This window comes from Felis catus, chromosome B1, assembly GCF_018350175.1.
Source record: "Felis catus isolate Fca126 chromosome B1, F.catus_Fca126_mat1.0, whole genome shotgun sequence".
NCBI classification, from domain to species: Eukaryota; Metazoa; Chordata; class Mammalia; order Carnivora; family Felidae; genus Felis; species Felis catus.
Genome location: NC_058371.1, coordinates 80,761,478 through 80,788,666, shown reverse-complemented (window position 1 = coordinate 80,788,666; position 27,189 = coordinate 80,761,478). Strand labels below are relative to the sequence as shown.

The 27,189-nt window shown below is 37.6% G+C and overlaps 1 protein-coding gene across 7 annotated transcripts in view; it reads right to left on the bottom strand.

Moving 5' to 3' along the window:
* Window positions 1-27,189, bottom strand: part of SLC10A7 (solute carrier family 10 member 7) — a 256,637-nt gene that overhangs the window by 94,452 nt on the left and 134,996 nt on the right. The window lies entirely within an intron of this gene.

Genomic DNA, 27,189 nt, shown 5'->3' with positions numbered 1-27,189 from the left:
ATTATTAGAATCTTTGTAGTTTCATTCAACAAACAATTATTACATATCTACTCTAGGTCAGGCATATCCTAGAGATTGGAGAAATCATGACAAAGGTGACATGGTCTCTACCTTAAAAGATTTTGCAGTCTAGTTGTGGCAAAGTAAAAAAGGCAAAGGCCAGATAATGGGGCAAAGAAAGGCTGCTTACCTCCCCTAACTGAACAGGGGATTCTGAAAGAGATGACATAAACTAAGCCCAGAATGATGAGTAGAAATGGCCAAGTGAAGGGTGGAGGCGGAGGGTACCTAAAAATGGTCTGGGAAGAGGGGTCTGTACAAAGACCTAAAGACAAGAAAGTGTTCTCATGGTGTTTAGAGGAAACAAAAGATAAGGCATAGTGACAGGACATAACAAATGCCACTCCCAGGACAAGAATTTCACAAATTCCTCAAGAAAAGATAACCAGTTACACTAGCCAATCAAAGAAACATAAAGGGCAATTCACTTAAGGCATACCTCAAAGGGTGCCATTTGGAATTTAACTTTCCTTAGCACTAAGCCTTTTTTTCTTTAAATATTATTACCAAAATGTCAGCAAAACCAAACATTACCAGTGCTGCTAAGTCGAGAGATGGCTGGAGAGGGTAACAAAGTTAGGATCTTAAGACTGCCCTAATCTTCTTTTGCTGGCAAATGCTTTGTTCTCTAAAGAATGTTTATTACTAAACTTACTCCTTCCGGAATTTTTGTTATTTGGCAAGGAGTTATTTCCATTCAGCAATGGAAAACCCAAAGACCCAAAACCCTTCACTGTATGGTAACCTACATGGCTTGTGTACTGGTGCTGTCTGCTGGGCCCAAAGTCATCAATTATGTATAGAAATGTACAGCTACAGCACTAGCCAGGGTCACAGGCCTGTCAGGGATTTCTTAAGAGGAACAAAAGCATTTGCTTGTGTCTTCTCTTAGAAAACACAAGCTAGGTGAAGAGAGGAAATCTTGAAAGGAAATGTGAGTCACCCTCAGTACACAAATTAACTTCCTGTAATAAGTGAAACATGAATGTTACAAAAGTGCTGGAAATGGAACCAGAAATGTAACTCGAGGAAAAGCCTCAGAAAAATAGATACAAGAAAGGCCGACATTAGTTTATCAAAGCCACACACTTTTCAATACAAATCCATCCCTTGTATATTTGAGAAAAAATAACTAATGGGGGTCACTAGGCTCTAACCTCTCTGTACCAAATTCAGTGGATTCCGTGTTTAGAACAGGGAGTACTCACGTTATTTGAAATAAAATGTCTTGTAATCCCCAAACCTGGCTGGCTTCTGAGGTGTGAGTTCTCATTCCAAATGAATGAGGCATGTTTACAGACTGACCAGGGAGCACCAGGGCTATGAAGATTACCATGAAGAAAATGCAATCTAAGATATCTTACGGAATTTTCCCTATTATACCAAACACAACAAAAGCTTTCACTGGGATTTCAATAAATTTAGTTCTACACATTGCTGCAGAAATTTAGTTATTCTCCCTTTCTCTAGTGAATAGCTGGGGTAGCAGCTGGTGTGTTTTGTATTTAAAATGTGAAAAAAGAACTCTCCTTCTCTCTCAGTACCTACATAAATGTGCTTGAGAAAATTTGGAAAAATGATTTACTTTAAGTAAAATGACTTTATTTCCTTCACTGTGAGGTGTTTGAGACGCTTTTAAACATCTAAGAGTAAGAGTCATGTTTTCAAAAAGCATATCGATTTCTTCTGCAGGAAGCTACAATGCATAAAAACATATCCTTTAAATTTATGTAAATTTCAATGCACATGCTTGAACGTATATCCTCATTCTTCAACACTTTCTGGGTAGAATTTTTAATGCCTGATCTTTATGAAATAATTTAGGTGACATGTAAGTACTGTGAGGTAGCCAGACAAAGATATCATAATTTCGAATTACTTTAAAGAGTGTATAACGGTCTCATTTTGTCATTACCATACAGGTTAGATCACATGTCATGTTATTCAGCCAAATTCTGTAAAATTGAAAGCATATTTAAAAATCAATGCAAAGACATTAGGGAATGCCTGAAACGGATGAGAACCAAATCAATTTCCTTATTTCTTAGATTTAAAATGGGAATAATTTGTTGATCATTCATAGGAACTGTAATTTAACAAAACAGACTCCAATGAATGCTGAAATATTTGATTTTCTTAGCTCTTATTTTTTACACAATTGATTTCTGTCAGTATGGATGTGCAAAATTCCAACATATTTAAACACACTGCAATTCACATGACCTGTGACACAACACAAAACACCTGACATAACATATCATAATAACTACTTGTTACTAATATGGTCTGTTAAACGAGACCAAGCTTCAGTTCCACAACTATGATCTGTTTAATGTATTGACTTCATATTATGGTTTACATACACAGTTAATTGAACATTTTGCAAACTCAGAAACTAAATTGAGACTATTTAAAAATCTCTTTCACTATGAATTTTTAAATATCCTATTACACACATAATATATGAAGGAAATCGTCAGTCACCTGTCTACTATGTTACAGGTGCTTTACATAAATTATCTCACTTAATCCTCAGAAATATATTATTTAGTATTGCTCTGAGAAGGTAAATAACTTGTCCAGGGGTCCCATGGCTAGTGAGACCTCCTCATGTCACTCTATCACTCAACAGCATTTGACTTCCTCCTTCTAGAAACACTTTGTTCCTTTGGCTTCTGTAATATTACAAACTCCTCTTTTACCTTCTCCTAGATCATCCTCTCTCAATTCAGTTCTCTTATAAGACCTTTCCTGACAATCCTTCATACAACACACACAAACATGCACGCACGCACTCACGCATGCACTGCGCACCCTTATCTACCCTCCCCTACCACTTTCTTTTCCTTTATCTTGCTTTATTTTGTTCACAAAACCTATTTGTTCATAAAACCTATTTGTTTTGTTGTCTGTTTCCCCTACGGTTCACCCATCTCCACTGCCCAACAAAGCTCCCAGTTTGGGATTGACAAGATTGGGATCTCATTTGTCTCTTTCCCCCCATATTCTCAGTGACTACAACAATGCCCAACACAAAGTAAGCCCTCAATAAATGTATTGAATAAATGAATGACTAGAAGTTGCGAAGCTGGGATTTGAATCCAGGTATTTCTAACTCTAGGCCAATACTTATTTTTACCAGATCTGGTAAATTTTAATTTCAAATATAGCATGCCTTTATTAAACGTTTCCAAAGAGTGGGGCACCTGGGTGGCTCAGTTGGTTAAACATTTGACTCTTGGTTTCAGCTCAGGTCATGATCTCACGGTTTGTGGGTTTGAGATCCCACGTCAGGCTCTGCACTGACCACATGGAGCCTGCTCAAGATTCCCCACCCCCTTCTCTCTCTCTCTCTCTCTCTCTGCCCCTCCTCCCCACCATCAAACGTAAAATAAACATTAAAAAAAAAAAGGTTCCAAAGAGTAAACTCACAATCTTTGTAATGAATCCTAGAGCCCTGCCCCTCTCTGCTCCACCCAAAGCCTATAACTGAAGAAAGCTGTTTTACTGAAAGAAAGAGAATGAGGGACCACACAGTCCAGGAAGAAAGAAAAAAGGAGCTAACATTTATTGCATACTTACTTTGTTCTGAGAAATATATGTACAGACATATGTATGCACATACTTGCTGTGTTATTATCTATACTTGCATGTGTTTATTTCTGTATATGTATAACTCACTTTTACTTTATCCTAATGACAATAATATAGAGCAGGTAATATTAATCTGTTATTTTTAGATGTGGACACAGAGCCTCACAGAGTTATTCACAGTCACTCAAGAATGTTCCAATAATCTTTGTGTGTGGGAAGGTATGTGTCTGACAAAATCTCTATTTCTCAATCTTTTTTTGCCTACCTGAAATATATTTGAAGTAGAATACTGAAAAGTAAAAAACAATTGCAAAACATTTAATATTCCAGATTGCTTCACTTCATTCAGAAAAGACTCAAGCAATTGGTAAAGAAGGTGGAACAGATAGAATGAGTACTTCTCTTTGGGGCAGGAACCATTCATCTATCCTCTAGCTTAAGTCAACAATTTTGCTCCACCATAGGTTCACTGTCCACTTTCAAGATAAACAAGAAAGGCAGAAGTAAGATTGATAGAAGCAATTTCTTTGGGGAGAGTTATCACTGGAGCACATAATTAACCACTGGCCTCTCCAAGGGGGTTCCTGCCCAAAGTAGTGAGGAGATCTTCCGAGAAGCAGCTGGAGAACTGTGTCCCCTGGTCTTTGGGATGGGGAAAAGGGAATACCAGAGAGTGTTCTCTTCCTAGAGAAACTTGAAGCTGAGAGGTTGGGAGGGGATGGAGGCTATGATGGGAGCAAAGTGTAAGTGTTCCACTGGCAAGGCAGAGATGTGTCAGTTTCCCTCTGGATCAAGTGTCCCAATAAACTGGTCTTGAGTCACTCTGCCCAGGACTGTACTCAGAGAGGGAGATCATTAAAAGCCAAGAGCTGTGGCTGGAGTTGTAAGAGGATCATTGCCTGTGCCAGGCAATGTTGAATTAGGATGTTCCTAATGAAGTAGGATCACTCAAACATCCACAGAAGCACCCCAGCAAGAGAAAAAGCTAGCCTTTGGAGATGTGCCATACTCAGCAGGAATCAAAGCCTGATAACAACCAAAGACACATCAGGCTCTGTGCATTCTTCCCTAGTCCCTCCTTCCCCCATGTGCTTGATCCTAGAGGGAACAAAAACAGTGGCTCAAGAGTGGGAGAGGAAGTGGGCAAAAGATGAGAGAAGAAAACTAGTACAATTCTCCCTTCCCTACTGCAGATTACTGGCTATGAGTTGATGGGTAGTGGGGGTGGCGTAGGGGGAGCTTTTAACTGAATATGAGACTGAAGTTTTGACATTAGACTGGATTAGGCTTTTTCTTTTTTTATTGAGGTATAACAAACATAGTATAAATTTTTTCATGCATCTCATGCATATATACACATACTTGGGTAACCTGCCCCCCACACACACACACAGATACAAATATAAAACTTTTCTTGTAATCTAGAAAGACTTCTCTTATTTCTTCCTAGTCAATACCCACCCTGCTAAAGTTACCACTATTTTCACTTTTATCACCACAGGTTAATTTTTCTTATCTTGAACTTCATATACATGAAATCATATATAGGAACTCTTTGTGTCTGGCTTCATTTGCTCAATCTTATGTCTGTGAGAGTTAAATATGTTTTTGGGTGGGGCAGTAGCTCATCTTTTCCAATCACATTTTATGTTATTTTATAAGTACTATATCAGAATATTTACCCATTCTCTTGATGATGGATGGACATTTGAATTTTTTCCATTTGATCATGAAAAAAAAGTTGCTAAAACCTTGCTGAACATGTGTTTTGGTGGACATATGTACTCATTTCTGTTGAGTAAATATCTGAGAGTAGAACTGCTAAATCACAGGGTAGGCCTATGTTTAGTGCTAGTAGATACTGCCAAACATTTTCCCAAAGTACTTGAAGCATTTTCCACTCCCACCAGCAACGTACAAGGATTTCAGTTATTAGACATCTGCATTAATACTTGAAACTGACAATCTTTTCAAATTTTAGCCACTCTGAAACATGTGCAGTGGTATCTCATTATAATTTGCATGTTCCTGATGACTAATGATGAACCGTTTTCCAGATGCTTTTTGAAGATTTGGACATCTTTGTTTATGAAATGTCCATTCAAATATTTGCCTATTTTTTATTGTCACCTATGTGGTTTTTTTTGTTTTTTTTTGGTTTTTTTTTATTGATTTGTATGAGCTACTTATATAGATAGTCTGGGTACAAGCCTTTTGTTGGATATCTGACTAACAATATGATTATTCTAAATATCTTCTCCAATTCTCATGGTTTGTCTTTTATTCTCTTAACAGTGGTTTTTGTTGAACAGATGTTTTTAATTTTAATGAAGTCTAATTAATCTTTTCATATATAGTTATGTTTTTGTGACTTAAAATGCTCTCCTATGTTTTCTTCTAGTGGACTGGACTTTTTAAATAACTGAAAGAGGGGGCGCCTGGGTGGCGCAGTCGGTTAAGCGTCCGACTTCAGCCAGGTCACGATCTCGCGGTCCCTGAGTTCGAGCCCCGCGTCAGGCTCTGGGCTGATGGCTCAGAGCCTGGAGCCTGTTTCCGATTCTGTGTCTCCCTCTCTCTCTGCCCCTCCTCCGTTCATGCTCTGTTTCTCTCTGTCCCAAAAATAAATAAACGTTGAAAAAAAAATTTAAAAAAATAATAAAAATAAAATAAATAAATAAATAAATAAATAAATAAATAAATAAATAACTGAAAGAGGCTGGAAAAACTATGAATTCACCCTAAAATTTTATCTAAAAAGAGGAAAGAATGATTTTACAGTGCTAATGAGGGCATGTAATAATGTTCTCTGCTTGTGCCTCAGAGTCTAGCTCATTCAATAAGTCAGTTATACTTGGTTTGACTATGAAGATTCATTTGAGAAGTGTATCTTTTCTTAAAATGAATAATCCTCCTAGTGAGTATATTAGACACTCCTGATTTATTACCTAAGTTTATTATAGATTTGACATAGTTATTATGCAGAATCAGAAGACTTTCCATTTGTGAATATCTATCGAATGCCTTAGGGCAATCTACACAAAGATGTACTTCTCTTATAATTTGATTTTCTTAGTTTGTGTGTCATATTGAAAAATTGTGGGCGAGAATTTAGAAATATTTCCAATCTACTCTGTCACTGACTACCTAGTAGATAGCCCATCCATATCCATAGAGTTGATTTTCCAAAACTACATTATAAGGTTGGATTTGGACTTCTAATCTGTCTTTTGGCATCCACCTAATGGTCTAAAACTAGAAACCTAGGAGTCATCCTTAACTCCCTCTCCTCTCACCTGCTATATCTATATTCACCAAGGACCCTCCATTCTACTTCTGAAATAATTTTTCAATATGTATTTGCTTTTTATCACTCTCACTGCCACCACTTTACTCTAGGCCAATGCTCTTTTTCCCTCAAATCACCATACCACCTTCTCATTAGTCCCACACCTCCAGTCCAGCCTTGCTCCCAACCATTTTCCATATGCAGTCAAGGTGGCCTCCCCAAGTTAGTAATAGCTAAGTTGTCTGTAGCACCTACTCTGTGCTTGGTAGTTTAGAACCAGGATCTCATTTCATGTTTATGACAACCCTAAGAGGGAGGGGCTATATTTTTCTTTCTGTTTCAATGGGATCACTGAAGCTTAAAGAGGAAGAATAACTTCCCCCAAGGTCATTTAGTAGGGAAGAAGTCTAAAGACCTGATCAGATCACTCACCCCATTTGCCCTTAAATTCACTGAAAGAATCATGTTATTTCTCTGTGCTGGGCCCTGTGCATGGAACATATTTCCTCTACTCTCTACTCCCTGTACCCCTTTTTCCTAACCAATACCTTATCTTTCAGGCATTATTACTCCTGAGGTCCCTTAGAATTAAGGTATCTACTTACATATTCTCATAGTTCCTTATCTTCTATCACAACATTTACCACATTTTCTGTTAATACTTGTTTAACTGTCTTCACTAAATGCAAATTCTATGGGGGGAGGAGTGGTCTATCTTGCATATTCTTGTTCTTGTGACAGCCACATAATACCTGACACTTGGCAAATATTAAAGGGAAAAATGTTGGCAGGATGTTTTTGGTTTACTGATTATTCAATGAGTCATATAATGAACCACAAAACTGCAAAATAAACCATCCAATAGAAATGACACTCTTTTATCAAAGAGTTCTCAAATAGATCATCAGGAAGGCTGTAAACTTGCTATAAGTTCCTTGAGCGCAGTGTCTGTATCTTACCACTTCTGTCATGCTTTCTACACAATGGCCATTTATTATATGACTGTCAAGCAGAATTGCTCACAATGATGCCTCTCTTTGGATGATCTTCTCCATCCATCACTACAGGCATAGCTCATGCCTCCCCTCATCTGAAAATATAGACTGGTATGGATCCTGGAACCAGACTACCTGTGCTCAAATTCTAGTTCCACTCATGTACGACCTTGGCAAATGATTAAACCGTCATGTATCTTCTTCTGAAAATTGTACAGAAGAATTGTACCTATTTCAGAATGTACAGAATTGTACCTATTTCATAGGGTTGATACAAAGATTCAGTGGGTTCATATAAAGTATTAGAATGGTGCTAGACATAGAGAAAGCACTGTGATGTTGCTGCTGCTACTATTATACTGAAATGAATCCTCTGAACTTCTTGAAAGCAAATGCCTTAGTTATCTTTTTACCTCCTTCAACATTGCCCACACATCACTGGCCCGCAATAAATATAACATTGATAGATTAAGAGATTACTGCATTTCTAAAAACAGCCAATGCCAGATAGAGTCAGACAAAGATTTCTTTTCATGTAGGTCAAAAGGATGCTATTTACTTCAAGCCAAGTCAAAGTTGTGTTTTGTAAATAAGTTGTAAGGATGGATTTTGAAAGGCTTTAGAAGAATTCTTTGAATGGAGCCAATTAAAATGGAGCTGCTAGAGCAAAAGCACCAAGAGGAGTAGGTCACTGATTCTTGCTTGCTTTCCCAAGATTCTGACAAGTGCACAGTTTAAGGGGAAAAAAAAAAAAAGCCAATGCACAGTAGAAGCTGCTTCCATTTCCTTTTTTAAGACTTCTTCCATCAGAGAATAAGTATCCAATGAAGTAGGACACTGCCCCACCACCAAAAAAAAAAAAAAAAAAAAAAAAAAGCAGACTGTCAATCTTGGGCAGCAACTGAAATCATGAGATCCATAAATTGAGCAAAGTATTGGGGGAATCTGTAGTTCTATCTCTATTGTACATTAAGATCATATTATTATATTTTAATATCTACTAAATGTACAAAATATAAATTTTATCAAAAACTATGGTTCATTAATAATATCTTTTATACTCTTAGAAAGAAAGCATAAAGCAAAACACTATCTTACATGTATATAAGCAATGAATTCAATCAATACTAAGACAGATAATCGCTTTCCTTTTGTCAAGGATCTATATGTATATTATTACTTAAAATTTTTATCTGGATACCTAGCTATGAAAGATACAGTAAATATTACATATTTAATATTAAAACTTAAAAGGATACATCAAAATATTATTTAGTACCTTATAATTGATGGTAGCTGACTTTATGACTGCATTTAACATTAAAGTTTATCTCTACTTAAAGCACAGCTACATCATTAACTTTAGGCTCAGAAGCTTCATAAATCAGAATTTTCTTATTCTTGATGAATAATGCTTCAAAATTATTATACTTAGTGTTAAAAAGCAGGGCGATGGTTACCAACATCAATATCTGAAAGTCGTACTCAGGCTCCTTAAGGAGGGTAGGTATACAGTTACTGTTTCTCAATACACAGCAATTTTACTTAAATGAAGCAATGCTTTCAGCACTCAAATTGTAGAATCGGAGAGGTCTGTTTGATTGAGTCTCATCTCCATTTCCTACTAGCCAAGAGTTCTTAAGCAAGTTATTTAATGTCCCTATGTCTTCTTCAGTAAAATTCAGTACAGTTTTATATACTTTATCTAAATATCTTGGGGCAAATGCATTCAAATTATATAACATTTTACATAGATATATTGTATCTAATGTATTTTTATATACACGTATACACACACAAAGTAACCATTCCAGTGGGCTCTGAGGAAGCACTCAATAAGCAAACACATTACATATTTCTGCCACAGAGCACATTAGTATTCATATTTAATGAGATAAAATAAAGCAGAAAAGAAGCCCCATGTCATTTCCGGTCAGATACTGCCCTGATCCAAACTCTTTTGGCTCTGCTCTTGGTTTTCAGAGCTCTTCTGTTTCTGAACAGAAAATGTGGACAAGGAGTGGAAGACCTGTAACTCTTCCTTCCCGGGCTGTGCTAAGTGTTACATGGTAACATGCATAGAAAGCACACAGTCCATATTAAAGCCACATTTAGCGGTCATTGCTGTCTCTGTCATCAACATTATTATAATTTTGACAAACTACAAAATACATTAAAGTATTCAAAGTGATGATTGCTGACTGAGTTCCGAGTGAATTTTATCTTGTTATCTACACTCTTCTGTATTTTATAAATTCTATGTAGTGGACAGTTACTATCTTTAGAATAAAGCATCTTTATACAACTTAAAATATTTATTGTGCCTTCATTTAAAAGTATTTACTTTCTTAAGTCATTGTATTTCTTCCTAGACTTTCTTTGTCTTGCCTTTTTTCTTTTATCGTACAAAGAAAAATTCTTCTGAGGTCCCTGTGTTTAAAATGCTCTTGGGTTATACATTCATTAGAGGCAAAGTAACTTTATTCTTTGACTCCATATTCATATTTTTTTTTCTCTTCTGACCAAGCAAGGCTATTTTGGGGTACTCATACTAAAAACACGGTTGAGCTAATCTACAAGGTATTTCTTCAGTTCCTGAGCTACTGGAATAATGTATTTATAGATCTGTGAACTGTTTGAAATCATAAAAATAAGACATAAAAATGAATACCAAAATTCTCACATCAATTCTAACAGTTATAGTCCTTGTCTTCATAAAGAATATTTTTAAATTATAACTAAAATCAAAGCCAAAAAAATGACAGGCAAAAAAACAAAACAAAACAAAACAGAAACAAACAAAACAACAGACACACACACACACACACACACACCACCACCACCACCACCACCATAAACTTATGTTAGCTTTCCCTATTATTGTATAGTGCAGTGGTATCCAATGGAACTTTCTTCAAATGATGGAAATGTCCCACAATCTGCACTGTTCAATACAATAACCACCAGCCACATGTAGTTATTAAACACTTGAAATGTGGCTAGTGCAACCAAGGACCTCAATTTTAAATTTTATTTAATTTTCTAATTAATATAAAAGTAAACTTAATTAGCCACATGTTAGTAATGAATTAGTGCAGGCCCATAACACTCCTGTTTTTGCAGCCCTATTGAATGGACACACTGAATGTCACTTCAATTTTAAAATGATCTGTAATATTATCCATAGGATAAAATTTGAGAGGTCTTTTCTATAATTTTATTTGGAAAGAACCATTGAAAATCAAATTGTCACAGGCTCCATGAATGAAAGTTCATTGTGCTATGTTGGTGGTAGTTGGCTACAGAATTTATCACTTCATTCAACATTTGTGCTTGTCTGAATCTGTTCTCTGGTTTTTTTTTATCTACCCCACATTACCAATTATGTCCAATAAATAAACATCCCCAAAGTGGCTTTAGACGGGCAACTGTTAAAAACAAAACAAAACCACCACCACCACCAACAGAACAGCACGGCCAATTAATAAATGAACCTCTTCCATCAAAGAACAAGGCAAGTAACAAAAGCCAATTAAAAATCTATCACAGTCCAAAAAAAAAAAAAAAAAAAAACCCTTTAAATTCCACGTCAGTACACTGACCCTACTGCTCAGTATTAAAAACTTCACCCAATTTTTGGAAACCTCCAGAAAGCTTCTGTTTCGGCATTCATTATACTGCAGCTCACAATTAACACTGCCAGACTCCTTTCTAATCAATTATTCACTAAGATGTCTAGCATTTCTTTGGAGCCCCTTACCTCAACATCACAACGGTTTAAGAGATGACACATGTCTGTGTACTTTTCAGAATAAAAGACAGACTTTAAGCAAGTTTTAACACTAAATGAGAACAAGGGTAAGAGAAGAGAAATCAACCCTTTTAGTCAAAGTTGAGCTTCCGGCGAGCTGCAGGCAGTGCACAGCATGAGAGAGTCTGGCTCCAGAAAGTGCCCATGTGTTGACAGCTGAATAAGAGTTTGAAGGCTTAATGGTACAAATGTTCTGTCAATGGTACTGTTACACAGGGCTTTACTTAACCAGAACTGCCAAAAATCTCCAAAGCTGTTGACAACCAATGATGTGAAGTTAATTCACTCTAGGCTCTGACATTAAATTAGCAAGTTGTTATTTTCACATAGGTAGTAACCCTGTGCTGACTTAACCGAGGAGAACAAACCATCTTTTGGCCCAGCCTAAAACTTGAAAGGAGCAAGACCTAAAGACCATAAAAAATACAACTTGTGTCCCTCCCTTCCTTCTTGAATGAATCCACTAGATACTAAAGTGGTATTGTGTAACATTTTTATCAAGTGCAAATTCAATTTGCATCACAGGTGAGAGATCTCCAAAAGGAAAGTTGTCCCAAAAGTATGAATATTCAAAATAATCCGGGAGTAAATCAGAATCAGCAACAGATAACCCCTTCCAGTGTCTAGAATAAGATGTAAAAATAAAGAGACTGCAGTCTATAAAATTATTTCCATTATTAACATTCATTGTGTTGGAACTTTAAAGCTTTCTGTAGGCATCTCAGTGTTAAGTAAACGATGACAAGTTATTTTGAAAGCTACCCAGCCATGCCAGTCCTTGTCTTGCATACCTATCAGGGGGCATTTATTCTGCGACTTAGCAGTCTGTCTTCTATTAAGATTTACTATTCAGGGTTGATATCACCAAGATGAAAAAGCGAGCCACTGAGTATAACTACATCTCTCACATATTCCCCCAGCAGGTATGCTACATTAGTTAAGAGCATAAGCCCTGGTGCCAGGCATCCTGGGTTCAAATGCTGCCCTACCACCTGATATCTGTGTGACTCTACTCAAGTTACCTAATCTCCCCGGGCCTCAGTTTCCAGTAAAGTGGGGATAACACAGTACCTACATATCTTAGTGTGATTGCAAGGATTAAATAAATGTACACATGTTAAATGCCCAGTACAGTTCCTGGTACTTAGTAAGCATTTAAAAAATGTTGGTTAACATGGGCACCTGGGTGGCTCAGTCAGTTAAGCATCCGACTTCAGCTCAGGTCATGACCTTGCGGTTTATGGGTTTGAGCCCCACATTGGGCTCTGTGCTGACAGCTCAGGGCCTGGAGTTGCTTCGGATTCTGTGTCTCCTTCTTTCTCTGCTCCTCCCCTGCTCGTGCTCTGTCTCTCTCTCTTTCTCTCTCTCTCTCTTTCAAAAATAAACATTAAAAATTTTTTTAAATGTTGGTTAATATACTATTATTAGTTTTTTGAAAAGATACAGCTAAAACCGACAAAACAGCTTCATGTTTAAACATCAAATATCAAAGTAAATAGAGAGAAGAAAGGTTGATAAAAGAAATGGGGTTATCCTCTTTGGAATCTATCTTTGCTGGTAATATTGACAGCTAAATTCTTCTATCCTAAATGATGTTTCTATGAAACATTCACCGTGTGATTCGTATAACATGAGGGCTCCACAGCAGACAAATGAGGCTTATTCCTGAGGCCTGATTACTGATAGAACATACAATGAGTAATGTTAGAGGCATTATCTTTGTTATTATGGTGAATGATTTATTCTGTAACATAGCTCAGGGATCCCAATATTAACATATCTTGCAGCAATCAATCATATTCAATTTTGACTTTCAAATCTTTGGGAAACATCAAATGATACTAAGCATACAGCTTAATTGTATAGACTGCTGATGTGGACAATAATGCCATTAGTGGGGCCCAAAAAGCTAAATCAGCAGTATTGAGTATGAAAATAAAAGAGGTTGGAGTTCTGAAGAAAAAGAGTTAACCCACCAATTTAAACAAGATAAAAACACTAAAAATAATTTGCAAAACAATTTTCCTCATGCATTTAATAAACATGTGTCAGAAGAAACAAAAATCACAGAAGCAGAAAGTAAAAAAAAATCAATTAAAATAAAGTCACAGGGCATGGCAGAGAATTATTTCTGGCAGTGATTTGATATAATATGGTTAATACTTCTAGTCAGCCAAATTAACACAATTTTGCCACTGTAGATTTACAGTCGCAAAATGCACACTCCCCAGAGGCTTGTTCCAAGAATCAGAGTAACAAATTCCTTTTAGATAGAACAACTTGACCATTTTCTTCTGAACATAAGTAATGAAAAAAAAAAAAAAAACACCTCATCCCTCAGAAAAAATTAATCTGCTATCCATTCACATTGGGCCATCTTTTCCCTCCTTGATTTCCCCTTCAAAGTCCTTGAATAGAAACCGGTCCATTTATCGCTCCATTTGTATCAACAGATATGCTTTTATTTCTTATCGGTCTGCCTATTCGTATCATGTGTACTCCACCATGCTATTGATTGAAAGAGGCTCAGGCAAGGTGGTGTCAGCTTCTGTTCCTAAAGGGAGTCCCCTGAGCACACTGGTGAGGCACTTAAGGTCAAGTCAGAATTGTCTGTTTCTATATTAAAACTGCAGGGCACAAAGAATGGAGAATTCTCAAGCATGCAAAACAAATACCAGCATTCAACCTTTTTTGTTTTTATCTTTACCCACAGAGCTCACAGGTACTTTTCATGGTGAAAAACTTGGCTTTGTAGAAGCAAAAATGAGTGTAAGCCATTTTTTCTTACACTTCATGCTTTTCTTTTCTCTCTGCTATTTATCTTTCCAAATGGTTACTCCAAAAGGACAGAAATCATCATGCAAATAAAGGTATTACATCACATCACTGCTAGAGAGAAAGGATCTAGTAACTGCCCTCAAAGGTTAATTTGGCCTTTTCCTGATCACTTGTGAGGTATCTGCACACCTGAAGGAGAAAATAAAGTTAACCACATTTCGCCCACTATGTACTTGGCGCCATACAAATTCCCTAGATCCGGTTTACAGGAAGAACCTCAAAATTCATTCATCACACACCTTCCAGAGCACACTACGTGCAGTGCTTTTCCTGGAACTAGGTTTCAAAGATGGATCTAATGTGCTTGCCCTCAGGGAGTTCACAATTCGCTATTTCCAGTGTAACATGTGCTGTGATATGACATGAAGAACACGTCAAAGGACAGAACGACACGTCATGGTATAAAGAGGTTGCAAGTTAGACTGGGGATCAAATGCCTTTCTCGGCATATTGGGGAACTCTTGGTAAGGGCATCTACCTTCTTGAGCTTCATTTTAGCCACATATAACATAGACATAGTATTATTTACCTTATAGAGTGTCCTCGACAGATGGTTAAGAGTTTGTTTCCCTCCTTGTATACGAGTCAAGAACAATTCTTTGGTCTAAAGGCAGTGAGGACAATGGGAGAAGGGGCCACAGAAAAGGCAGAGTTGAGTCTGGCCTTTGCAGAACAAGTTATATTTCAATAGAGAAAAATGGGAAGGGAGCGCCTGGCTGGCTCAGTAGGCGGAGCATGGGACTCTTGATCTCAGGGTTGTGAGTTCAAGCCCCATGTTAGGTATAGAGATTATTTAAAATCTTTTAAAAACAGAGAGAAGAATGGGAAGTAAGAGATTCGTAGCAAAGGGAGCATTATGAGGAAAAAAGAAGCTGTCAAAAGTACATGATTTAAGAAAAAGCACATGGTATGTTCAGAAGCAGAGCACAGTGGGTAAGAGGAATTAGAATTATGACGTCAGCCTGATTGAGCTGGGATCACGTTGCCTATTAGGATCACAATAACTTGCTTATCTGGCAGGTCACTTTTCTCATGTTTTGTCCACATAAAAGTATATAAGTCATAGGGGATACTGAGGATTAAATGGAAATTACATATATAAACAGGGATTCGTGAATAATAAATGTTATTGCTACTATTGTTAGACCTATTATTACCAGAGAAGTCTAGATGGTTCAGGATGGCTCAAACATATGGAAAATGGAAAAAGTGTAGGTTAAGAGTGGTATTTCACATTCTGCCTTTTGATTCCCAGGTATCTAGTTACTTAGTTAGTACTCTTGAAGTAGTATTTTACTTCAAATGGATGATGGTAACTTTGATCAGGCTACTTTACGTCTCTTCCCATTGCAAAATATATATTGGTCAAGTGGTTCTTAAACCTCGGTGTGCATCAGGACCCCCTAGGAGTCAGATTAAAAAAAAAAAAAGCCTGCATCTATTGAGTCTAAACCTAGAGATTCTCATTCAAGAATTCACTTCCCCAGTAGTTCTCATTAACAGCCAAATTTGAAAACCTTCATTGTAGTTTACTCAGAAGCCAGGTCAATGTTTTTCTTACTTACCCACTGAATAAAATAACATCTAGCTTATCTAATAATAAGAGATTCATAAAAGCACTAGCTTACCTTTTATTTTTAATTTAAAAAACCCTAATTTATTCAAAGAAGACATGAATAAGGTTATAACTTCTTTCTTAATTAGTTACTAAAGCGTTTTGAAAGGATGATGTCATAACAGGGAAAAAAAACCAGAGAGGCAAGTTAACTTGTCATCAAACATTTAAAAGGGAAATATCATTTGCTGGGATTAAATATCACAACACTGCCGAAATAAGTTGTTTTACTATCGTTTATTCTCAGTTACATGTAACAATGTAAATGATGAATAAGAAACCCAAGTAATTCCTCTTGGTTTCAACATTATTATTAGGAAGATCTAAATTTTGGTTTTGCCGGAGTCCCTTTGTTCTTTCAGTAGGTCTGTCTTAAAGAATATCAATCAGCCATCTCAGAGAGCTCCATTTGCTTCACAAAGTAATTGTTTATTTTATTAAAATCATTTATGGCTTCTTAGTGTACCTAAGAGTTTATTGATCATTATTTGACAGGAGGTCCTAGAAGAACATTTTAAGGAACAGGCTGATGAGAAATATACCTCTGAATACCCCTGAAGTTATAATATAAAAATAATTCTATGTGATTTGTAAGTAAATTCAAGGGGAGGATAAAATATAAGGGCTGGCAAGGTAAGACCAGGTCAAGAAGTGCCATGTTAAAAATTTGGACTTTACCCTAAGACACAGGAGGAACTATTCAGGTTGGGTTTTTTTGTTTTTGTTTTTGTTTTTTAATGTTTATTTATTTATTTTTGACAGAGAGAGAGCATGAGCAAGGGAGGGGCAGAAAGAGAGAGGAAGACACAGAATCTGAAGCAGGTGCCAGGCTCTGAACTGTCAGCACAGAGCCCGATGGAGGCTCAAACACATGAACCGCGAGGTCTTAACCTGAAGACAAAGACAGACGCTTAAGGGACTGAGCTACCCAGGTGCCCCTATTTGACAATTCTGATGGTAAAACTTACATATATGGCATCTCAAAAACAAAACAAATGAAGAAAGAAACAAACAAAAAGCAGAGTGAGACCTACAAATACAGAGAATAAACTGATTGTTGCCAGAGGGGAGGGGGGTTGGGAGGATGAGCAAAATGGGTGAAGGGGAGAGGGAGATACAGGCTCCCAGGTATAAATGAATAAGCCACGGGATTAAAAGGCACATCACAAGGAATACAGTCAAAGGTACTGTCATAGTGATATATGGTGACCAATGGTAGCTGCAGCATGCACAATGATAGGTATTCAGGTGATAAAATCAATAGGATGTATTGATTGGTTACCTGTGGAAAGCGAGGGCAATACATGAAGCAGAAATTACCACAAGGCTCTCCCTAAGAAAATGGGCAAGCTGTGGTGTTATTCATTGGCCTTGTATTCTAATGGACCTGGCTTTGGATCTGGCTTTTCATTTTTTATTTTGAGGCTTTGGGTAAATTACTTGATCTCTCCGAAACTTACACAAAATGGGGACAATAATACTTCACAGAACCAGTAGAGATTACATGAGATAACATATTTAAAGGACCTAGTACAGTGCCTATCACATAATAGGTGTTCAATACATGTTTTTCCCCTCTATCTTATAACACAGATATTCTGGGTGTGGCTGTTATGAAACGTAAAATGTACTCCTTTAAATTCCTAAAGGAACTAAATTTGTTTCAATACGTGAAGCTATTTTAGCACAGTATTTAAAAACACTATGATTTATACTTCTCAGGAGACACAAGACATTTAAAGGAATATCTTGATGCTGAAAAATAGTATGTTCTCATTTCTGGTAACACAGATACATTGAGAGAAGCCTTTGCTTCTAATGTTGTTAAATTATTTCAAAAACAAACAGTAAGGGTTAGACAGGAGCTTTATAATGGAAGACTGATCTTAGGAAAAGCATCCTAGTTTCAATTCATAAGAACAGAGTTTCTGAACCTTGCTTTCACCTGGCTCTTCCCTTTGCCTGGCATGTTGTCCAGAAATCTTCATGACTAACTGCCTCGTGGCCCTCAAGTTTTTGCTCCTCCTCAATGAGACCAACTTGATCATGCTCCGTAGACTGCAACCTCCCCACTCCTGCGGGGAGGCTTCTGGCCCCCCTTACCCAGCTAACTTTTCTTCTCTTTGTTTGTTTGTTTTTTCCTTTGCTCCTTAGCACCTACCTCTTTTTTACAAACTGTTCAATTTACTATTTATTTTCTTGTTTATTGTCTGTGCCTTCCTAATAGGGATATAAACTCCATCAGGCCAGAGACCTAAAACTGTTTTGTTATTTATTTGTTATTATTTTGCCAAGTACCTAGACTAGTGCCTAGCACAAAGTAGGTATGAAATGAGTATCTGTTGAATAATAACAAAATTTTAAATTGCCAGAAAATTCTAAATTCATAGGTGTATATGCCAGTATTGTTAAGTAAGCATGCTACTAATATAAAATAAGTCATCAAAACTGATGGGGGGTGGGGGGAAGGTCTACTATGTGAAGTGGTTGTTGAAACCAAAAATTTCTATTCACTGGTACTTAGCAATGCTCTCTCTAAGAGCATCTGTGCCAAGACCAGTGGAGTACTGGAAAGAGTATGTGTTTTAGGGGGAAAGACTGGCTTTGGAAGTAGGTACTTTGACAGTGAGGCATGAGCTGGTAAAGAGAACAAAGACCTGGATTTAAGAGTCTGTGATTTTGCTTTCAAGCATGCAGAGATGCTTCCTTATGCCAAAGAAGGGCATAAATATCCACTTTCTTATCAACAGTTTATCAGGGATACTATCTGCTTAGCCATAGAAAAGATTATAATAATTTATATCTGGCCAAAATGTCATTAGTGTTCTCTCTCTCTCTCTCTCTCTCTGTCTCTCTCCTGCACCCCCTGCACCTTCCTCCCTCTGTTCCTTTCTCTCTTTGTTTCAGAAAATATAGGAGAATGATGATAATATTCTGGTCTTCGATAAAACATAATTCAAAATAGAGCTGATTTTCTAATTCACAGAAACTGTGACTCATAGAGATGACCAATCTTTCTTTTGAGTGACCCCAGCTGCTTTGAAGGGTACAATCAAGCAAGAGTACTGGGGCACCAAGGACAGCCTAGGCTGGAAATGACTTCATGAATTTCCAGAGAAGAAATTCAATTACATCATAATGCTATATCTATATTATAGAGTACATGAAAAAAGGAAAGGTGTTTCAATAATTCCATTTTGCATGGATTTCATGATAGATTTGTTTTCTAGTCTAAAGATTTCCAGGAGATAAGAGTAAAATAAATGGGGTTTATGCAACTCTAGAGAATACAGATTAAGATAGAAAAAATGCCAAACTAAATAAGCCTAAAGTCATTTAACAAAGCAATGCCTGTTGATTGATTTATATTTGGTTTTGTAATGGGATTGCACACAGAGTCTACTGTGCCTAACTTCCTGCACTTCACATTTCAGCCCCATCCTTGGCAAATGAAAGCCCAATGGGAAGGCTGATGATAGAAGATCAGATAATCTGCAAAGCAGATAATCTGCTTCTCACAATTGAGTATTAGAACAGTCTAGCAGGCCACCTGAGCCCCCATAATATACCCTTTCCAGGCCCACAAACAGAGCCTTTCAGGTTATTGACCTGAGCCCAGAGGCGTCATGGAGGCTCACAATTAAAAGGCTTTGACCCAACTTCTGACCTCAATGTCCGCTTCCTGTGGAGACTGTCTGAACTGGTCTAACAGAATTGCAGATTTAGGAATGCTCCCCACATTAGTTTCATTCTACCTTCTAGCTCAGAAAACCATCAGGGTCCTATTTGTTCAGATATATGTTGGTGCAACAGCTCAAAACACTTCCTATTAGTCTTTGTTACACAGATGGCTATGATGTTCTCAAAAATTACTTATCCCTTCTATCAAAAGTGACAATCTTTATTTTAAAACATGTAATCCGTGTATTTGCAGCTTTAGCGCTGTGCCTAATCAATGAATACCACATCTTTTATTGATGCAGATTTATCAGAAGCCTCAGCAAGATCAGAGTAATAAACAGGTCTTTGAGAAACAAGATCTTCAGTAACCTTAATATCGTAATTGCTGTTGCTTGCACAACAAACATGTTCACAACTAGGATAGCCAGCCTAAAAGGAAGCAAATATTTTATCTCATTCAATTGCCTGTGAAACTGCCTGGATGACTGAGAAGCTCAGAAAAGTGAGAAACCTGCTTCTTCAGAGATGGAAACCCCAATCTTGACACCCTCTTGGTCAGAAGAAAGCAATCTTAAATGGAGAATGTTGACAGTAGCAATTAAGTACTTTGCTCTAAATCAGTGTAATTCTTGTCTATATTTTTATTCTCTCCAAGAGCATGGCAGTAAGAGACTGTATTTTTTCACTGATATCTCCAGACCATCCTACCACTGAGTTAGATATATTCCTCCTGGGTGAGAGATGTAAAATTTCCGATAGCTTGAAGACTGGCCCTAGCTCTTGTCAAATTACGCCGTTCAGAGTTCACTCGGTGATTCATACTACACAAATATCTGCTTGCCAAATAACATTTATGTGTGTGTGGTGTGTATATGTGTACAAAAATATAAATAAGCCAAAGAGAGCTAACCTCTTATGTCTTAGAAAGCAGTTGGAGCAAACTTTGATGGGAAGACAACCATCCAAAGGACGTGAGCTTCAGATACAAGTATATAACTAGTCAATTTAAATTTTCTCTGAACCTGAGTATATTCTATCAGTTGTAATTTCTCCAGGTCAATCTACAACCCTACCAAAAGCAGAGAAACAAAATCAACAGCAGTAATAAAAAAAAAAAGAAGAAGAAAATAATACCCTAGAGTTTTCAAGAATACGTGGATTTTCAAACAAGGCACATTGGATGCTTAAGTTAACCAGGACCTCACTAATCAACCAGCAAAATGGTAGTGGGTTTGTGATGGTATGTTAATTATACTTGCCAAATGGTGATTATGTAATTTCTGAGAAAGTAGAGTCTTGCTCTATAAAAGTTACTTGCCATTAATGTGCAAACCACTATCTTTACATTCTGTGTTTTATTTTTTTTTCAAACCAGACAGGTTCTGCTAGCATTTAATTTTAGTTTTAAAGCAATTCATTTCATAACATATACTTAGTTTAAATCCAACCAATACTTTAGAGCACCTACCATGTACGGAGCGCAAAATTAGTTACTGCTGAAGAGTACAATGATGAATTGTATCAGAAGCCGGAATACAGAAAATTTGCCTTTTTAAAATGAATCCATTTGATTCCTATTTATAATTATTGTACCAGTACACAGAAATAAACTGGTACTTTTATATTATTAGATCATAGGGTGTGTTTTTCTACTTTTCCTTTTTTAGCATTACTAACAACTATATTTAGGGAATAAAGTAATCAATCTACCACAAAAACATGTAATTAGCTAATATATTGTTCATCTCAATTCCCAGAATTTCAAAAACTAGATAATGTAACCGGATAAAAATCTAAGCATTTATTTATTTTAAACAGTTCCAGAATCCCTAGAAAGTGAAGAAATGTTGGCCTTCATTTTGGAAAACTTCTCAATTCATTCCAGATCACTCTTTTATAATTGGAATTTTAGCAGAAGCAGATCCAGATTTTGTGGGACCAGAAGCCTACACGATTTAGGGGCTCTTGTCTAAGAAAAGAAGGCAAAATCAGTTCCAGGCCCTTCAAAGGGGCCCATGCAATGGACGAGCCCTAAAGCTTCAGCTTCATTAGCTTCTGAACAAATCCATCTCTGGTTTGCAGCCATCAGTAACAAGCTTTCATTAATGACATGATGTAAAACAGAGCAACAAGTATCTGAAACTTAAGTTGGGGCGGAAATATATTTCTCTGAAATGTAATTATAGGAGCTATGTGGACTTCTGTGAAAATGAACTCCTAAAGGCACCCCCCAGAAACCTACTCTAACATTACCATGCATGGCATCAGGAGGAGGCTCAAGGTTAATCACTCATTTCCCTTTCCAATCTGTCTCAATTACTGTTATGGGATGCTTCAATTAGTCATTCCCATTCTCCCCAGGGATAGGGGGAGATTGCAGATAACTCACCCCAAATAGACTTACACAATTTGAATCCCTCCACCCTGCTAAAGAAAAATCTTCACTAGAGAGAAGCAAGATTTGCTATCATCCACTCTGTATTTTGTCAAGGCCACTCTCTCATCAGACAAAAAGAAGCCATAAGTCTTCTGGGATGCAAGGCCTTCTTTTCCCTTCCCCCGAAGGAGCAAGTTCTGTTTCTACCACACACTCAGCCCAAGACAGCCCTAGGCAATTGTTCTTAAAACTACCCTTGGAAGGCCCTTTCCAGAAGCTAGCCCCTGAGACAGACAACCATGTTATCAATCACGGAGACAGCATTTCTACTTTTATTCTACTCCTGTTCTCTACGTGTCACAAGACTGCTTAGCCCTAGACTCTAAAATCTGCAAGAAGAGATATTCAATGACTCTTTAAGAAGCATGTGTGGTATCAGTAGTTTACAGAAGACTACATAGAAAATAATGATTGCTAAATCTATGAAGAGTAATGCCTCTCATCATAGAGAAGGCATCAATCTCTAAATTCATGGGCTAAGAAAAAATTCTAACCCAACAAAAGGCTTTGTTGCAAAAGTCGTGTTTTTGACCCTTGCAAAAAAATAACAATTCAAGTAGTCTAGGTACTACTATGATATGGAGATTACACACATTGTGCTACGACAGCAATAGTGTAAGGTAACATCGACGGATGGACAAAGATTTCTAGTCATGTTGGTATTTCGGTAATTGTTTATTCCTCACAGAAGAACTACATTTGCTTATGGACTGTGTGAAGGGGTCTATTTCTGATCAGTCATTTCCTCCTGTGTGTGCTATCACTGCACTTTGTGCTCATTGCACTTACATCACAATGCAGTTGCAGTTCTCAGGACTATTTCACCCAAATAGACTATAAAGCCCTGGGGGCTGGAAAGGTGGGAGCACTGGGGCTGTTTTCATTTCTGTGTCGTTAGGGATGAGTAGAATGCTGATATATAGTAGGCACTCAATGAGTGGATTTACTGAAGAAGAGTCAGGGAATGGATAATATTAAATGGTGAGATTTATATATTTTAAAAATTGACTGAATTGTGCTCTTCAATTAAATGGGAATGGCAGGGAGCCTAATAGTCTAGGAGTGAACATAGCATATTGAAAAATTTTTAAAAAGCTACTATAATAAAAGCCGTACAAAAGACACTCTCAATGGAACCAAGCAGGGCTAAGCTTGAAGTGATTCTTAATATATAGTAACATCTCCTTCCAGAAAAACATTGTAGAACCCAGAGATGAAACATATTCCAGGGGCACCTGGGTGGCTCAGTTGGTTAGGTGTCCGACTCTTGGTTTCGGTTCAGGTCATGATCTCACAGTTCATGAGTTTGAGCCCCACATTGGGCTCTGTGCTGACAGTGCGGAGTCTGCTTGGGATTCTCTCTCTCTCTTCCCACCCTGCCCCTCCCCTGCTCGCTCTCTCTTTCTCTCTCTCAAAATAAATAAACTGAAAAAAATATTCCATATGTATTTAAAATTATATAATTTATTTCAAATTTCTTATAAGATTGTCACCTTATTTCTTGACTTTCCTTTCATAATGTTTGTGCTTTTGCACATAAGAAAAACACAAAACTCAGTCTTGACTTATGAAACTCTCCTCTATTATAAGCCCAAAACATTTCAAGATATAATTACAGACATACTATGATAGGAATAAGATACAATAAAATAGGCAAAGAGGGAAAGGTTAGGACCGGAGGTCCCTGGGTGGGGAAAAAAAACACATATTTTGGAACAATGCTGAGAGACTTTGACCACGGCAAAGCCCCTCAGGGGTAAGGGGCTTCTTAAGATTGTAACAGACGCCACCTACTCCCCTTCAGGTTCCCCTAAGGAATTTGACAAAATACTTAACTAAAATAAGTAAACCTTAAACCTTACATTATATGAGGGAGAGTATGACCATAGTCTGACTCCTCACACAATGGAATTGACCTAATCAGGAACAGCCAACCCAGGCATCTAGAGTTATCAAGCCAAAAAGGGTGGGGCCTGAGAAGGAACTAGGAGGAAGGGAAGGGTAGGTCGACCAGAACCTTATAGAACAGTCCCTCGCCTACAGTTGTGGGCACTCACTTTCAAATTCCTCTTCTCTGTAAAGAGAGCTTTTATACCATTCTTATTTTCTTACTTTCTACTCCAGTAAACTTTTGTCTGCTGCTCATTTTATTATGTGTCTATCTCTTTATTCTTCAAAGCAGTGAGACAATGAATCCTGGGTGTTGAGGTAAACAAATCCTGCAATAATACCCAAGAGATTATTACAAGTTTGATTCCAGACCACTGCAAGAGAGCAAAAATCACAATAAAGGGAGTCAAATGATTTTTTTTTGTTTCCCTATGCATATAAAAATTATATTTACAATGTCCCGTGGCTTATTAAATAGGCAATAGCATTACGTCTAAAAACCAAAACAAACCAAAAAAACCAAGACTGTATGTACCTCAAATTAAAAATGCTTTACTGCTAAAAAATGCTAACCATAATCATTTTCTGGTGGAGGGTCTTTACTCGATGTTGATGGCTGCTGACAGCTCAGGGGTTGGGGGAGATCAGGGTGGCTGTGGCAATTTCTTAAAATAAGACAACAATGAAGTTTGCTGCACTGAGGACTCTTCCTTTCCTGAATGACTTCTGGGCAGCATGAGATGCTGTTTGATAGCATTTTACCCACAGGAGAACTTCTTTCAAAATTGGGAGTCTGTCTTCTCAAACTCTATCGCTACTTTACAAACCAATTTTATGTAATATTCACAATCCTTGGTTTTCATTTCAACAATCTTCACAGCATCTTCACAGAATATATTCCATCTCAAGAAACCACTTTCTTTGCTCATCGTTAAGAAGCAACTCATCCGTTCAGGTTTGATCATGAGATTGCAGCAATTCAGTCCCACCTTCAAGCTCCACTTGTAATTCTAGTTCTCTGGCCATTTTTACCATATTGTCAGATACTTTCTTCACTGAAGTCTTGAACCCCTCATGAGGGTTGGAATCAACTCTTTGCCAGCTCCTGTTTATGTTATTTTGACCTCTTCCCATGAATCACAAATGTTCTTGTTGGAATCTAGAATGGTGAATCCTTTCCAGAAAGTTTTGAATTTACTTTGCCCAAATCCATGAAGGAAATCACTATCTATGGCAGCTATAGCCTTATGAAATATATTTCTTAAATAATAAGACCTGAGAATCGAAAGGACTCCTTGACCCACAGGCTGCAGAATTGCTACTGTGTTAACAGGAATGAAAACAACATTCATCTCTTTGTCCATCTCCATCAGAGCTCTTGGGTGACTAGGTGTATTGTCAGTGAGCAGTCATATTTTGAAAGGAATCCTTTTTTTGAGCAGTAGGTCTCAGCGGCGGGCTTAAAACATTCAGTAAACCATGTCGGAAAGAGATGTGCCGTCATCCAGGCTTTGTTGTTACATTTACAGAGCACGGGCAAAGCAGGTTTAGCATAAATCTTAAGGGACCTAGGATTTTCGGAATGATAAACAAGCATGGGCTTCAACTTAAAGTCATCATGTGCACTAGCCCCTAACAAAAGAGTCAGGCTGTCCTTTGAAGCTCTGAAGCCAGGCATTGACTTCTCCTCTCTAGCTAGGGAAGTCCTGGATGGCATCTTCTTCCCATACAAGGCTGCTTCATTTACAATGAAAATCTGTTGGCTGGTGTTGTTGGTTGGTGTAGCCACCTTCATGAATTATCTCAGCTGGACCTTCTGGAGAACTTGCTGCAGCTTCTCCATCAGTACTTGCTGCCTCACCTTGCACTTTGATGTCATGGAGATGGCTTCTTTCCTCAAACCTCATGAACCAACCTCTGCTAGCTTCACACTTTTCTTCTGTAGCTTCCTCACCTCTCTCTCAGCCTTCACAGAATTGAGGAGAATTAGGGACTTCCTCTAAACTAGGCTTTGGCTTAAGGGAATGTTGTGGCCGGTTTGATCTTCTATCCAGAGCATTCAAACTTTCTCCCTATCAGCAATGAGGTTGTTTCACTTTCTTATCATTCATGTATTCACTGGAGTAGCGCTTTTCATCTCCTTCAAGAACTTTTCCTTTGCACTCACAACTTGGCTAACTGTTTGGCAAAAGAGGCCTAATTTATTGGCCTATCTTGACTTTCAACATGCCTTCCTCACTAAGTTTAATCATTTCTACCTTTTGATTTTTAAAAATTTTTAAATGTTTATTTATTTTTTAGAGAGAGACAGAGCACAAGCAGGGGAGGGGCAGAGAGAGAGAGGGAGCCACAGAATCCGAAGCAGGTTCTAGGCAATGAGCTGTAAGCACAGAGCCCAACGTAGGGCTCGAACCCATGAGCCACGAGATCATGACCTGAGCGCAATTCAGAGGCTGAACCGACTGAGCCACCCAGGCACCCCGTCTAGCTTTTGATTTGAAGTGAGAGATGTGTGACTCTTCCGTTTACTTGAACAAGTATAAGGCCTATAAGTATAGGCCATTATAGCATTATTAATTGGTCTAACCTGAATATTGTCATGTCTCAGGGGACAGGGAGGCCCAAGGAGAGCAGAGAGATGGGGGAATGGCCAGTCAGTGGCACAGTCAGAACGCACACAACATTTATCAGTTAAGTTCACCACCTCACATGGGTGCAGTTCATGGCACCTGAATACAATCACCATAGTTATATCAAAGATCACTAATCATAGATCACCATAACAAATACAATAACAACGAAAAAGGGTGAAATATTGTGAGAATTACTAAAATGCAACACAGAGACACAGAGTGAGCAAATGCTGTTGCAAGAATGGCGCAATAGAATGCCCGTCGCAGGGTTGTCACACGCCTTCACTTTGCAAAAAACACAGTATCTGTGAAGTGTAATAGGTGAAGCACAATAAAATGAGTCGGACCT